The sequence below is a fragment of the Pelecanus crispus genome, chromosome 10, assembly GCF_030463565.1.
Source record: "Pelecanus crispus isolate bPelCri1 chromosome 10, bPelCri1.pri, whole genome shotgun sequence".
Taxonomy (NCBI): Eukaryota; Metazoa; Chordata; class Aves; order Pelecaniformes; family Pelecanidae; genus Pelecanus; species Pelecanus crispus.
Genome location: NC_134652.1, coordinates 7621653 through 7634788, shown reverse-complemented (window position 1 = coordinate 7634788; position 13136 = coordinate 7621653).

Sequence of the window (13136 nt, the reverse complement as noted above, 5' to 3'; positions counted from 1 at the left end):
TGCCAACAGGATTTTCTCAGTAGTGAGGAACTTTTTGAAAAGGGACATTACCAATACATCTAGGTGTAAAATCTAGGAAATATTTGGGAGTTTTTCATAACAATGTCTTCCTAGATTTTCCCCAGGTAAGTGCAACAACAGCATTGTGCCAGTTACCAAGAGCCATCGATGTAACAAAATATTCTGGTATGGTTTTTCCAAAATGAAAATAAAAACCTCCAGCATAAACAGCGATGGGCAGATCACACTGTAAAGCCAACTGGCATTCGCCTAGAGGTGGAGCCAGTCATCTGCAGGGCTGAACACAGAGGAATGACATTTTCTGAGCAATCATGCAGGAAAACTATAAAAAAAAAAATCAAAAAAAGGTAAGTCGTGTATTTGCTTGATTAATGGCTATATGTGTGTGATACATTCTCACCAGTAGCAAGCAGCAGATTGCTGGAAGGTTTAGAATATATTTGTGATAGCCACAAGAGAATTTTTCAGGGGAGAATCTGGGAAGGGAGACTGGGGTGGGGAGGAAGAATCATTGCACAAACAAAAAGAATATATAAAGGGGAAGAGAACAAGTAGCACCTCCCTTACAGTGTAACTCTTTGCTGCCCGACCATAAGAGCCCTATTAATGATTACTGTCTTGCATGATGCTTTTAGGCATTAGGCAGCACTTCTCTTGCTGTTTCAAAAACAGGCCTTTCTAGGACAGTTAAATAGCCGGAAAGCTTTCTCCATCATATCTTTTGTTTGCTTTCACATCTAAGACATTCTGGAAAATAATTTGCACAGCACATATCTGGCTGGCGTGAACCACCAGCATGCAGCAACAGAAGAACTGGCGCCCAGTCTTTGTTTTGTATTAGATACTGGATATCAATTTCCTCATTCTCAGTATTTTCTCAGAAAATGGAAAAATAGCATCCATAGTTCCTCCTGCTGGAAGATAGTGCATGAATCCACTGTGTCAAAGTTTTAAACTGAGGCACTGTCTTTGCCTAACTATAAGAGAAGAAATATTGGTTCATTGAAACTTTTTCTGTCAATAAGCTGCCATGGTGGGGAAGGCTTTAATGACAGTCTGTTTGTGGTTATCACAGCTATTGCGTGGTTTCTTGGTCTGCTTTTGATTTGGTACTTAAAGAAAGGTCCATCCATGTATTCTGTGGGACCTGGTGCCACTTCCCATTCTGCATTCTCCGGGTTCAGAAGTTGACACCTGCTCTGAACTGCTCCGAAATCTCAGCTGGCCAAACTGATGTCCCCTTTGTAAAATACTTCAGGGTGAAAGGAATTACACAAATGCAAGAGGTTTTACAGACAAACTTAAACACAGAAATAACAAATGCAAGAGGTTTTTAAGTGTTCTTAGTCAAGGACCAAAGACGCACAGACGCCAGCCTCTAGCCCTCATGATTACTGTTCCTACCAGCACAGCAAGCGGCCTTATCTTAATCAAACTTCACAATTAGTGCTCCAACCTCATTGTCCTCAATCTGCCCAGAGCTTGGGCATCATTCACCACCCACAATACTGTCTTGCCTGGCTTCTTTGCTCAGTACTCTCTAATTTTCTTCCTACTTCTTTAGTTATTTCTTCCCTTCAGCCTCTCTTCCCACACCCAGGTTCTGTTTGTGTCCCTGGCTTAACTTTCTCTCCTCCTCCCTTCCTTTCTGGCAGTAATACAATCTCAGCATATCAAAAACTATAAGACCAACTTCCAAGAGGGCTTTTAATTTCCCTCCAGGCTCACTAGCTTATCTCCTTCCCCTACCTCTTCTTGTGGGCACAGTCCCATCCTCCCACATGGGTGCTGCCCTGGCTTGGGCCTTTGTGTCCCCCATCCTGCCATTCTTGGAAATTGGTGCAAATAACATTTTGGCATATGCCCTCTCTTACCCACCCAAAGGTGCAAATTGCCTGAGCAGATTCTCTCCATTTCCCTCCTCAGTGACCTTTTTTTTCCACTTCCCCTCAACAAATGCGGTCATGTTCCCCCTGCATCCATCAAAGCAACCGTGTTACTAAACCATCTCAGACCCCTCTTGAGTTTCTGGACCATCTTCTCCATCGCATCAAACAGAAGCTTCACTTTCAAGGTGCTTTATGATCCAGTTCTTGTCTTTCATTAAGTATCAGGAAACCAGCTCTGTCCTCCAATCCATTCAGGATAAAAGCCCTTATCTCCCACTTGTTAAAACACTCACTCAGGCACCTTTGTGCTTTTTCCCAGGCAGCTGTAAGTATCTGTGAAACTATCCTCATTATCCTTAAAATTCTCCTTTGACATTACGTCAATAAAATCCTTAAGTGTTAGGCTGCCAGTGTGCTGAAACCCTCAGACTAACAGTGGCTCCTATTTCCTTCTGCCTCCCTCCCTGTCTATATCCATTCATTAGTTCTTGTCCGAGAGCGAGATCTTGGGCTTCGAAGGACAGACATTGCCCTTCTCTTTCACAGCCCCCACCACAACGGGGTCTTGATCCGTGACCAGCTGCTGTATTACAACAGTAGGGGAGTAAATCAATCCATAGTCTTTTCCCATCAAAATTATGCTTCAAACTTTTCTCTAATTGATAGCATACTTGGCCCAGGTTCGCCACAGGCTGCAGGAATTTAGGTGCAAATGACACATATAACATTGCATGATAAAAGGAAGCGATGAACGAGCAAGAATATCGATGAACATTATTGAAGACCAATTCTGACTCCATATCAGAATGAAAGAACAAAAAAAATGTGGAACTTCCCGACAGCCCATCAACAGAAAAGTGATTAAAACATGCAAAAGCATTCCTGGGAGTTTTTTTATGTGTACAATATTTTAAATTCACACCTTTGCTTCCGTTTGTATTCTATTTGTATCTAACCACTGGTAGACATTATCAGGAAATGAGAAGAGGAGAAGGAGGCTTTTAAAGGATTCTAAAACTCTAGCACCTTTTAAATGTCATCTTCTGATATTGCATAAAAAAATCAAATAGCATCTTGTTTTGTGGTTGTTCCGTGGTAATGAGTAACATTAACAGATTATGCTTCAGGACAGTTAGTTTCTCTGCTCTTGCCACTCCTTCTTGCAAGCTGCTCCTTCCCTGCTTCAAGACTGATTCACCAGGACAGATTTTATTCCTAAATCAGAGACCTATCCACTTCATAGATGTCTCTCAAAGTCAAAGCAGAATTCAAAGAAGATTTTCTTTCATATTCAGATGGTCAAAAATAATGTGTTTTCCTGTTAGACAACAATTTCTAAGCCATAAATCTTTTCTAGGGCAGCTTTTGCTGGCAGAATTATAGTGGCAGCAGAGCTAGCATAGCATTCCTGATGGTTTACACTGCAAACTCTACCAGTTTGACATATGCCTATGTCTAGAACAGAGGGACTAGGCTTTTAAATAGCTTAATTCCTTGGTCCAATTTCTTTCATATATATCAGCTGAAAATGTCACCCACGATCAAAATCATAATGGGGATGCTATGAAACAACAAACTGAACAGAAAACAATGTGGGAGCAAGTTTAAACAAAATAAACTTTATTTACAGTGAATGAAAGGACATGGGACATTAATAAACAAATCACTTCTCTTTATGTGTATTCATTAGTGTGGCTTAAGGCGTGTGGAAATTTTACTACAAAACTCACTGCTGCAATGCATAATTCAGAAAAGCACAGGGACTACTTACTGTTACAGCAAGAAATCTCAGCTGAATCTAACCACCTTTCATATAGTTTTCTTGAAGCATTCTCTGTTGAGGTGCAATGAGAATTACCATATTGTAGGTGAGCTTTTATGTGCTGCTTTATAAAAGAAGTTAAATTCTATGAAAAAAAAAAAATCACTAGGGAGGAACTGGTTGAATTAGACAAAACAAATGAAATACTTAGTAATCTGTTATGTAAATAAAAATACATAAAAAAAGGTAGCAAGTAGCCTGTCATGTGTGTTACCTTCACAGACAGGAAGTTACTTTAAGTTATTTTTAAATGTTTCTTCTGTAAGTGAAATAGGTAAAGAGCCCATATGACAAAAATAAGAGGAATTAGGTCAGCTTCTGGACTCATCCATCAGTGTAAATACAGCACATCTCCAGCTCATACAATTCCAAAATCATTTAAAGCAATTGTTTAAGTCAGTCTTCCATTGTCCACCTTTCTTTTTGCCAGAGGCCAGAAATAGCACCTTATAATTTATCCTCTATGTCAAGCTTTGCAACAGCTGCCCCCTTCTGAGCCATTGAGCTCAGTTTACTGCATCTGCTTTCAATAGACACACTGGAGCCATATTTTCTCTATTGCATTCACCTGTCAAATATAGTTTAAGAGAACATACTTCAGATAATGCTAAGAATTGCTACATTCACCAGACTACTCCTGTGCTTATAATTCAGTGTGTTCGTGAACTGTCTTGAAAAGCTTACAGAACTTCATTGACCTTCAACACATTGCAATGAACTAATGCTGCTAATTTATGGTTTGGATGCCAGAGAGAATTTGGCTGATGACTTCTAAATTTCTAAAAGTAGCAGTTCCCTTGGATCCAAATATTCCAAGTTTCTGCCCCCCCAAAAATGGTGAAACCTTCCGTGCTCTTTTTCCAATCACCCTGTATTGTGACCAGTCTGGGACACTTACCTCAAATGAGTTCTCAGAGCCTTTCCCAGTTCCCAGGTCAGGGTGCAAATCCCCTCCATGATAAGAAGATGAGACTCAGACATGACAAGCCCTTGTCCCTCTCCATCTTGACCTTGATGTTCTGCTTTAACCAGCAGAAAAACTTGGGTGCGTGGGTCAAAAGCGAATGCACTTTGGGCAGGTGCCTGTTCTGGGCAATCAGGAGTAGGACTGTACCATGGCTTGTGCTTGCCATTCAGTGTAGATGTAGCGTCCTTCCTTCTATAAAAGCTGATTACAAGATGCCAGTGTACCCAGGCTGCTCTGCACAAGTTCTGCCTTCTCTGCAACTTGCCAGAAAGTCTCTCTGGCTTTTCACATTGCCCAAATGAAGTTTAGCCTGATCCAATCAGAAGAGCACTGAGTGGAAGGGACCACAATGCCATTTATTATCTGTTGTAGCAGTCTACCTGGAAATGCACACCCAGTCCCAGGGCCCTGCTTGTACCTGGCACTAGCCAAGAGAGTAATGTAGCAACAAATCTCTGCTCTGCACAATTTACTGAGCAGGTGTTGGTCAGGATAAAAAGAACAATCCAGACAATGGGAGAAGTCTCCTGTAAGTTGAACCTTACCATACCAGGTTATTTTTCTGTTTCCACACCCTCACTTCTCTGAGGCCACAGATTAACCGTTCCTGTATGAATGTGCACAGTAAGATTCAAGTAAACGGCAACTGGCACGTGGCAGTTTGAATCCCTTTATGTCTCTACCTGCTTCTTCATCTTCCAAAGAATAGAAGCAGCAGCCGGTCCAAACTGGAATGCAACCAGGTTCATGTTGAAAAGGGAAGAATTCCCTTTAAGAGGTTAGTATCCAGCCTCAGCTTTGTTCAGCACCACCTCCTGAATAGCAAGAGTTATGTTTGAAAGGTATGTTCTTTTGAGCATCTCCTGAATAGGAAAAACTATAGGAGACTGCACATTTTTACAAAGAAAGGATGTGCTCTTCTCCATTTACTGATCCAATGCTCAAAGAGCACAGAAATCATCTCCTGCGGGTGCCAGGCTTTGAGAACAAAACAAAACAAAACAAAACAAAAAAAAAAGAAAAATGGGTATTCTGGTAACTATGGAGAGGCTAAAAAAAAAAATGTTTTTCTAGGTCACTGAAAGCAGGCAAAACACAGGAAACATTTTCTATTGCCACTCCACTCTTCTCTCTGCTCCCCCCAAAACATAAATAGTTCTGTGATTCTTTGGAAAGCATCTCTTTCCTTGTTGAATCTTGAAAGAAAATGTAATTGCTTTTTCCATATACCAGTAATGATGAGAGAGTCCAAGGTATATTTTTTACATAAAGCAATATGTCATTCATTAAAATTACTACTGCCTGAGTTGAGGAGTTTCTAGCAGAAGTGACATCTTCTCAGAACATGTATTGAAAGGAAGTCAGATAAACAGAAATTGTCTCCTCTTACTTTTACACAACACATCAAACTCTAGTTTGCAGCTTAACAAAACCTGTCTTTCATGTTCTCATAGAAGTTGCGGGTTTGTTAAAATACTAGCCCAAAGCTGTATGTACATTTATTTCTGCATATATAATATTAAAAAAATAAATTCTGCATTATTCCAAGCATGACCAAATCAGTTCCTAGTGAAATATTTCATCTTCTGTAATTCTTTGCATTCTAAGTGTATAGATTTAAACAATATTGGACTAAATATATGCCATTTGTTACACCACTGCAATCAAGAAATGGAAAGAAATATTAGGCTTAAGGGATGCTTTTTCAATAGTGCAGGTGAATAATCAGGAGTTGTGGCCAGTGAAGGAAGCAGCAGACTCTCTTTTACAAGCATCATCACTCAGTAAATCAGTGATGCATTCTGGCTCATGATGCATGGTCCTTTCTAGCTTTAAAAACTTCTAGAAGTTCTATCTGCTGATCATGTCATCTCCCCACCGCTATCTGGTACACAGTATCAGCAGCAGACCTGCTAGACCTCAAAGGCATTCATTCCAAGAGGCCTTGTACCACGTGAAATCCCAGAGCTCTCATGCAACAAAAATAATGGTATGCCCTTGGTCAACAGCAATTTGTTCTGTCTGTCGGTTCATTCCCCGCAAGGGAAGCATCGGCCAGTGGCAGAACCCAGTGCCTGACACACAGGGGAGCACAGCTGGGAGATAAAAGTGAAGATGCACTTTTTTTTTTTTTAAAGCAGAGTTACAGAGTCAGAGTGACATCCCTTTGCCTAGGATGCACCTAGCTGTACAGCAAATGCAACACATCAATTGCTGATGTTATCAAAGCAAACAGCTTTTCCAGCCACATGGGAAATATGTCAGCAAAACAAATGGATTCAAATAAACAGCAACAGAAGGCACATAGAAATATTGATTCCTGGCTTTTTAGCCTCTGTCCTTTTCAAATGGTCCCTTTCCAGCACTCAAGCTGCTGTGATAAATACCTCCTCCCCTTCCTGTATTCTTGACTATTGAGAACACACTTTGTGTGATTTTCTGAGCAGGGAGGAAAAAAAAGGTAAAAAAAAAAAAAAAGACACCTACACTTTTTAGTGATTCTGGTTTCGAGCCATTAGCTTAACCTGCAGTATCAGGCATTGCTTTGAACATCTCCCTAATACAACAATGACTGATTTGTATCAAGGTGCCTCTCAGTAAAGGCAAGGTATTTGAGAAAAACACTGAATTAAGAGTCATTAACAAAAGATTAGCAGTAGAAATGCATCAAAGGAAACAAGATCAAAATCACTATAAAGCGAGCAACTGAAGCAACTGGAAAAGTCCTTCCCATTCAGACAGGTCACTTATTCAAGTCCAACCTAAATCAAAAGTGAAAATGAGTCTTCTGTGGCTTTGGAGAAATGAGATGAGAGGTCTCTCTACTGGGTTTACATTTGATAGACAGCCCCATCACAACAACAATTGCTGTCAATTTTAGCAAAGGACGATGCAAAGTTGTAGGTTTTGCTAATTCAATCAAAATACTTGTAAAAAAAAATATTATGCTCATTTTTTGAATAAGCACCACTACCAGAAGAACATTTTTGCTACCTAACCATAAAAGCACAGAAAAGGTGTGCAAATGGTTTTTGTTAGCTGCTGGTTTATGAATGGATGAGAGGGAGGCAACAAAGCACAGAGAGCATCCGAGGAGTGTGAGCCTCTGAAACCTCGTGGTGAGGGTCTCAGCTGCAAAGCATCATCAGCTACCAGCAGAAGTGCCATCCCCTGCTTTCTTACCCCAGCTACCTCCAGGGAAGCACAACTTTCTTAAGTGCTTGCGGATAAACAGGATTGTATCAGTCACCAATGCCACCTCTTCTCAGTCTAATGCCTAAATTAAGTTAAGCATCTGAGGAATACCAAGAAAACTTTAACTCCTGTCCTTCAGCATACCTAATACCCTGGCATCTCAAAGCAGAGCAGTGCTGCAGTGCCAGTCTCGCCTGTCCCCCAGACAAGACAATTCATTTTCAAAGTGGAGGCAGCAAAGAGACATTGCTGATATGATCCCTGTAACCTGAGGGCACTGCTCAACAATTTCATAGGTACAGGAAGGGAAAAAAAAGCCTTATAAACGTAAGGAATTGTTTGTGCTGACCTCAGCCCATTGGACTGGTCACCCTAGCTGGCACCGATCTTGCGGGAAGACAGCCCCTCCTGCTCCGGGTAAAGGCACAGGCTAAAAACCCTTCTTAAGCTCTAGGGTTCACAGCCCATAGCACAATTCTTGGGGAGGACCATGGGTCTTTTAGTGAGTGGGTGCTATCCTGTTAAATGATCTGCAAGTGCTTATTCCCCTCCTCCTATGCGAGTTGTCCTTTTTTACTGCTATAAAAACATTAGTATGGCTGCATGAATAACTGCCTCTGATGAATTTCAGAAGTTTCAACACATACTTTAAAAGCAGAAGTCATTAGCAAGTATCTATTTGACCACTGACAGCTGAAACAGCGAGAAGAGCAATCATTTAATAAGAGTTAAGGTTAAATATATTCCTGTAGTTTATCATCATTCACTTTGCCTAAGTGCATGACATCAGGTAGTAAATGTTGAGGAAAAGGACAGCGTGAATTACACAGTGTGGCAGATATAACCATCAACAGCAGGCTTTAACATCAAACCAATTCAAAACAGGAGTCTGACAAACAATGCCAGGGGATCATCATATGACATTAAAGTCCTCATAATATCATCCTTTCATATATGTGATATATTGGAGGCAGCTCTCGGGTAGTCCATAATGGCGCACCTGCCACTGCAGTGATATATGCACTGTATATTAAGGAAATGAAACAGGCATTATGCACGATGCATCATTTCTCTTGCTAGCATCATTGGGCAGGAAAGACTGCAGCACCCTGTTTCTTCAGGATAAAACAGGATTCTTAGTGCTTTATTGATTAGAATAGAATAGAATAGACTACTTCAGCTGGAAGGGACCTACAACATTCAGGCAGTCCACCTGCCTGACAAGTTCAGGGCTGACCAAGTTAAAGCACGTCATTAAGAGCATTGTCCAAATGCCTTTTGAACACTGACAGGCTTAGGGCATCGCCAATCTCTCTAGGAAGCCTGCTGCAGCGTTTGACCACCCTCTCGGTAAAGAAATGTTTCCTGATGTCCAATCTAAACCTCTCCTGGCACAGCTTTGAGCCATTCCCATGAGTCCCGTCACTGGATACCAGGGAGAAGAGATAAGCTAATAGGGGTGTGATTTGTGAATAAAAGGTTTATTACATTGGGGGAAAATGGAGATTCAAGTTCAAGCCATGGGTCAGTGAAAGGGAGGAGCACAGCTTGCATAGCCCCAGCTCTTTGCCATCCACAGGCTGATACAGTAACAAGCTTTCGTCATAGAATTCAGTTGTGGGCCTAAGGATTGTTTTGCAATGGAAACTCTTCCTACAAATTATAGGTCTGAGGGTGCTGTAAGACCTTGGGCAGCCAAGCTAAATTTCAAGGTTCCTCTGACAGTTAACAAAGATGACTTCAGTTTCCCCAGGGGACCCTTCACAGCACTTCAGCTGCCCGTATAACCAGCAGAGAGAAATAAGTTACGTATCTAAAACTAGCCTGTGAACACTCTCCCACATACAGAAACATTTAATCTGGAAATTCTTGTGTAATTTTAAATATAAATTCTGTTTGCAAATAAGCAAAAGAACTTACCAAAGAAGCATTTAAACTGCATCTCTTCTCAGGACACATTTACTGTCCTAACTTACCATTTTTATAGGAATGAAACAAGGCCATATAGTTCGTTAGCCAGTGATGGCAGTGGGAACCTGTAACCCAGCTCACTGTCTTCAGAAAGAGAAAGGGAGGTGTTTTGACTTTTGGCTCCATAGGCATGGAGTAGTCATGCTGGGGGAGGGCATGGGAAGCCGAGCATCCCTCTGAGCAAAAGGTCAGACCCACCCTATGCCATGTCCATTGCCGGGGGAAGGCCTGGGAGTGCTCTGTCCACCTTAGCCTCTTCTCTATCAGAAAACCCCATTTTGTTGCCTACTTTGGCCACAAACCCCCGAGCAGGTGATTAGGACACAGAGTCATTACCCAACATAATGGCTCATCACCTTAATCGCACTAAGCGATGCTTTTAAAGCTAACCACCCCAGCTGATTTCAAAGACCATACCTGGAAAGCACAGCATTTCTAAGTGTAGAGGAAACTACACAAGCAAAGTGCAGATGCAAGGCAGACACTTATCCAGGCGAGTCTTCCTGCTGATGGATGAGAACTCTGAGGACAGACTGACAGCTCAGTCCTGCTGCTGGCTTTGTGTAAACGTGCCCTAGGACTGTGGAGTCTCCATGCAGGACAAAGGAGACCTCCGACTTCCCTGGCAGGTGCCCAAGTGCGTGCTGCAGCTTACAGACCCTACCCTCCATGGTCACTTAGAATCATAGAATCATAGAATCGTTTAGGTTGGAAAAGACCTTTAAGATCATCCAGTCCAACCATTAACCTACACTACCAAGTCTACTCTAAACCAGTCCAGGGTAGACTAGGCTAAACCATGTCTCAAAGTGCCACATCTACCTGTTTTTGGAACACCTCCAGGGATGGTGACTCCACCACCTCTCTGGGCAGCCTGTTCCAATTCTTGACCACCCTTTCCGTAAAGAAATTTTTCCTAATTTCCAACCTAAACCTCCCCTGGCACAGCTTAAGCCCATTTCCTCTCGTCCTATCGCTAACTACATGGGAGAAGAGACCAACACCCACCTCACTACAACCTCCTTTCAGGTAGTTGTAGAGAGCGACTTCTTTTTGGGAGAAGGTGAGCGTTACTGCAACCTGTGTAAGGCTTCAGGATTTGGAGGCAGTTCATAGCCTGCTCTACCCTTTCTCATATGACTGATCCAACATTTGATCATGAATAGTCTAGCTGTGCTCGATTCAATTCTGTAACTCAAGATCTAAAGGGCTTCCAGCAGAAGGGAGAGAAGAGCAGATCTCAGTTTTAACTCCACTTGTCATACAACATTTTTTCAGCCTCTGTCCCTTCAGAGTCCTACCCACCCACTCAGCCCAAGCAGCCTGGAAATCCAGCTACAGCACAGGTACCTCTAAGGAAAAGCTGGATCAGCTTCCAAGAAAATGCCCTGGTTAGCCTAGCCCAGGGAGATGGAGAAGCACCTTGGCAACCTGCCATAAACAGGGTGGCCCCACCTTGTTTCAATATAAAAACATGCAAGGTTTGGATCACCAGAAGCCTGCCTTGTCTGCATATTTACAGATGATTACACGTACTCACCAGCTTTTCAAGGGGAAAAGAAAAAAGCAAATCCTGTGGCCTTCTGGTTTGGGTGGCTATGCTGTTCAACCTGCAAGTTAGGGAGTAAAACTTCAGCAGAGAAGAAATCCTCCCTGACTCACAATGAGAGGATCATGCACCACTTGATGCAGGTGCAACAGACCCAGCAAGTGAGAAGACACAAATCCAGGAAGACAAGATCTGTTTAGAAGACCACACTATGTGTCATGAAATAACAGCCTGTTCCTTTCCCAGTTGTGCTACCTAAAGGCTAACTTTGCCTCAGAAAGGGAGATTTAGGCCTGAAAAGATTACACCCAACTTACCAACAGCCACCCACTGAAATACACACTTTTTTTCCCTGCTCCAACCTCTGCTCCATTCCTTATTCCAAGGATGAAGCTGGAAGAGTGAAGAGGTTGCCACTACTCCCTGATTCAGAGTCTTCCATACCCTGCACAGGTTGGAGCAGCTTGTGGATGCTCTAGCTCACTCCCTTGCAGTAAGATAACTGAAGTACCTCATACCAGTAGAGAACAAGGAGACCTAAATACCAATCTACAACTCAACATAGCTTTTGCACTGGAATGCCAGTACACAATAACAAAGCAAAAATAGCAGCTATGTCTGTCACCTTTGCAACAGCAGGCAGCTTTTCAGTCCAAGTTTCCTGCGTAGTCATTTATAGCAGCACAGAGCAGGTGGAAATCATTGCTCTTCTGATCTGGTGGCATTTTACACCCACTCTGAATCAGGGGAAATCACTACAAAGAGGTATGGTGTAAGCGAGGCAGATGTACAGCACAAGCAGTCATCTTAAGACAAACATTTGGCAGCAGCTAGTTTCCACGCACACCATCGCATACCTGCAAATAAAATTAGACTGCCTGGGCAAATGCAATTGTGAGCTGCTCTGGAGTGCTGGCAGAAGAGAGGAATGAGCTTAGATACTAACAAGCAACCATCTGCGGCACGGAGCAGGTGAGAATCCCAGCTCCAGCCTGCCCATCCCTTCCCAGGTCAGCTCACCTTTTGCAGGTTTTCTCCCTCCCCAGGGAGCTGGGGAGGCACACTCCCTCTTCTCACTCTCAGCAAATTTACATCTGCCAGTCAGAATCTATGTTTTCTTATTACAGAGCTGACAAAGTGACAGCAATAATTAATCTCACTGTGTACAGAGCTGATTGATATCGAGCAGAATTAAACTACTGTAATCAAGTTAGTCTGTTGCAGATGTGTGAAGTGCTACAGTTTATCAAATTCTGCAGGCACGCAGTTTGATTCTGCATAACGAAGGAGAACAATACTGACAAGATAGCAGAGAGCCAATAATATGATGCAGGATTTCATGAATGCCTTTTTTTAGCTCTTAAAAAGTGCCACACTTGTCAGCTGTACAAAAGGCGCCATGACATGTTAATACACGTCGTATCAAAATTGTCAAAGAAGGCTGCACGCCGGCTCTGTGGGGGTGTGCTCTGTGTTCAAATCAACACGTGCATGCACAGTTGTATTGTGAGACGCCAGAACTTCAGAAGCTGAAGGTTCCTCAAATCAAGTAACGGGAGTAAATATGCAGATCTAGAAAGGTGTGAGAAGATGCTGCTAAGGGGAATGTTCAGATAGAACTCAAGAAGGACAATTACCTCTGTCAAAGGCTTTCGGTGATCAATGTCAGCTGCCAGCAGGTAGGAGGAGGGAAAACCACAACATGAATATTTGATTAAATTA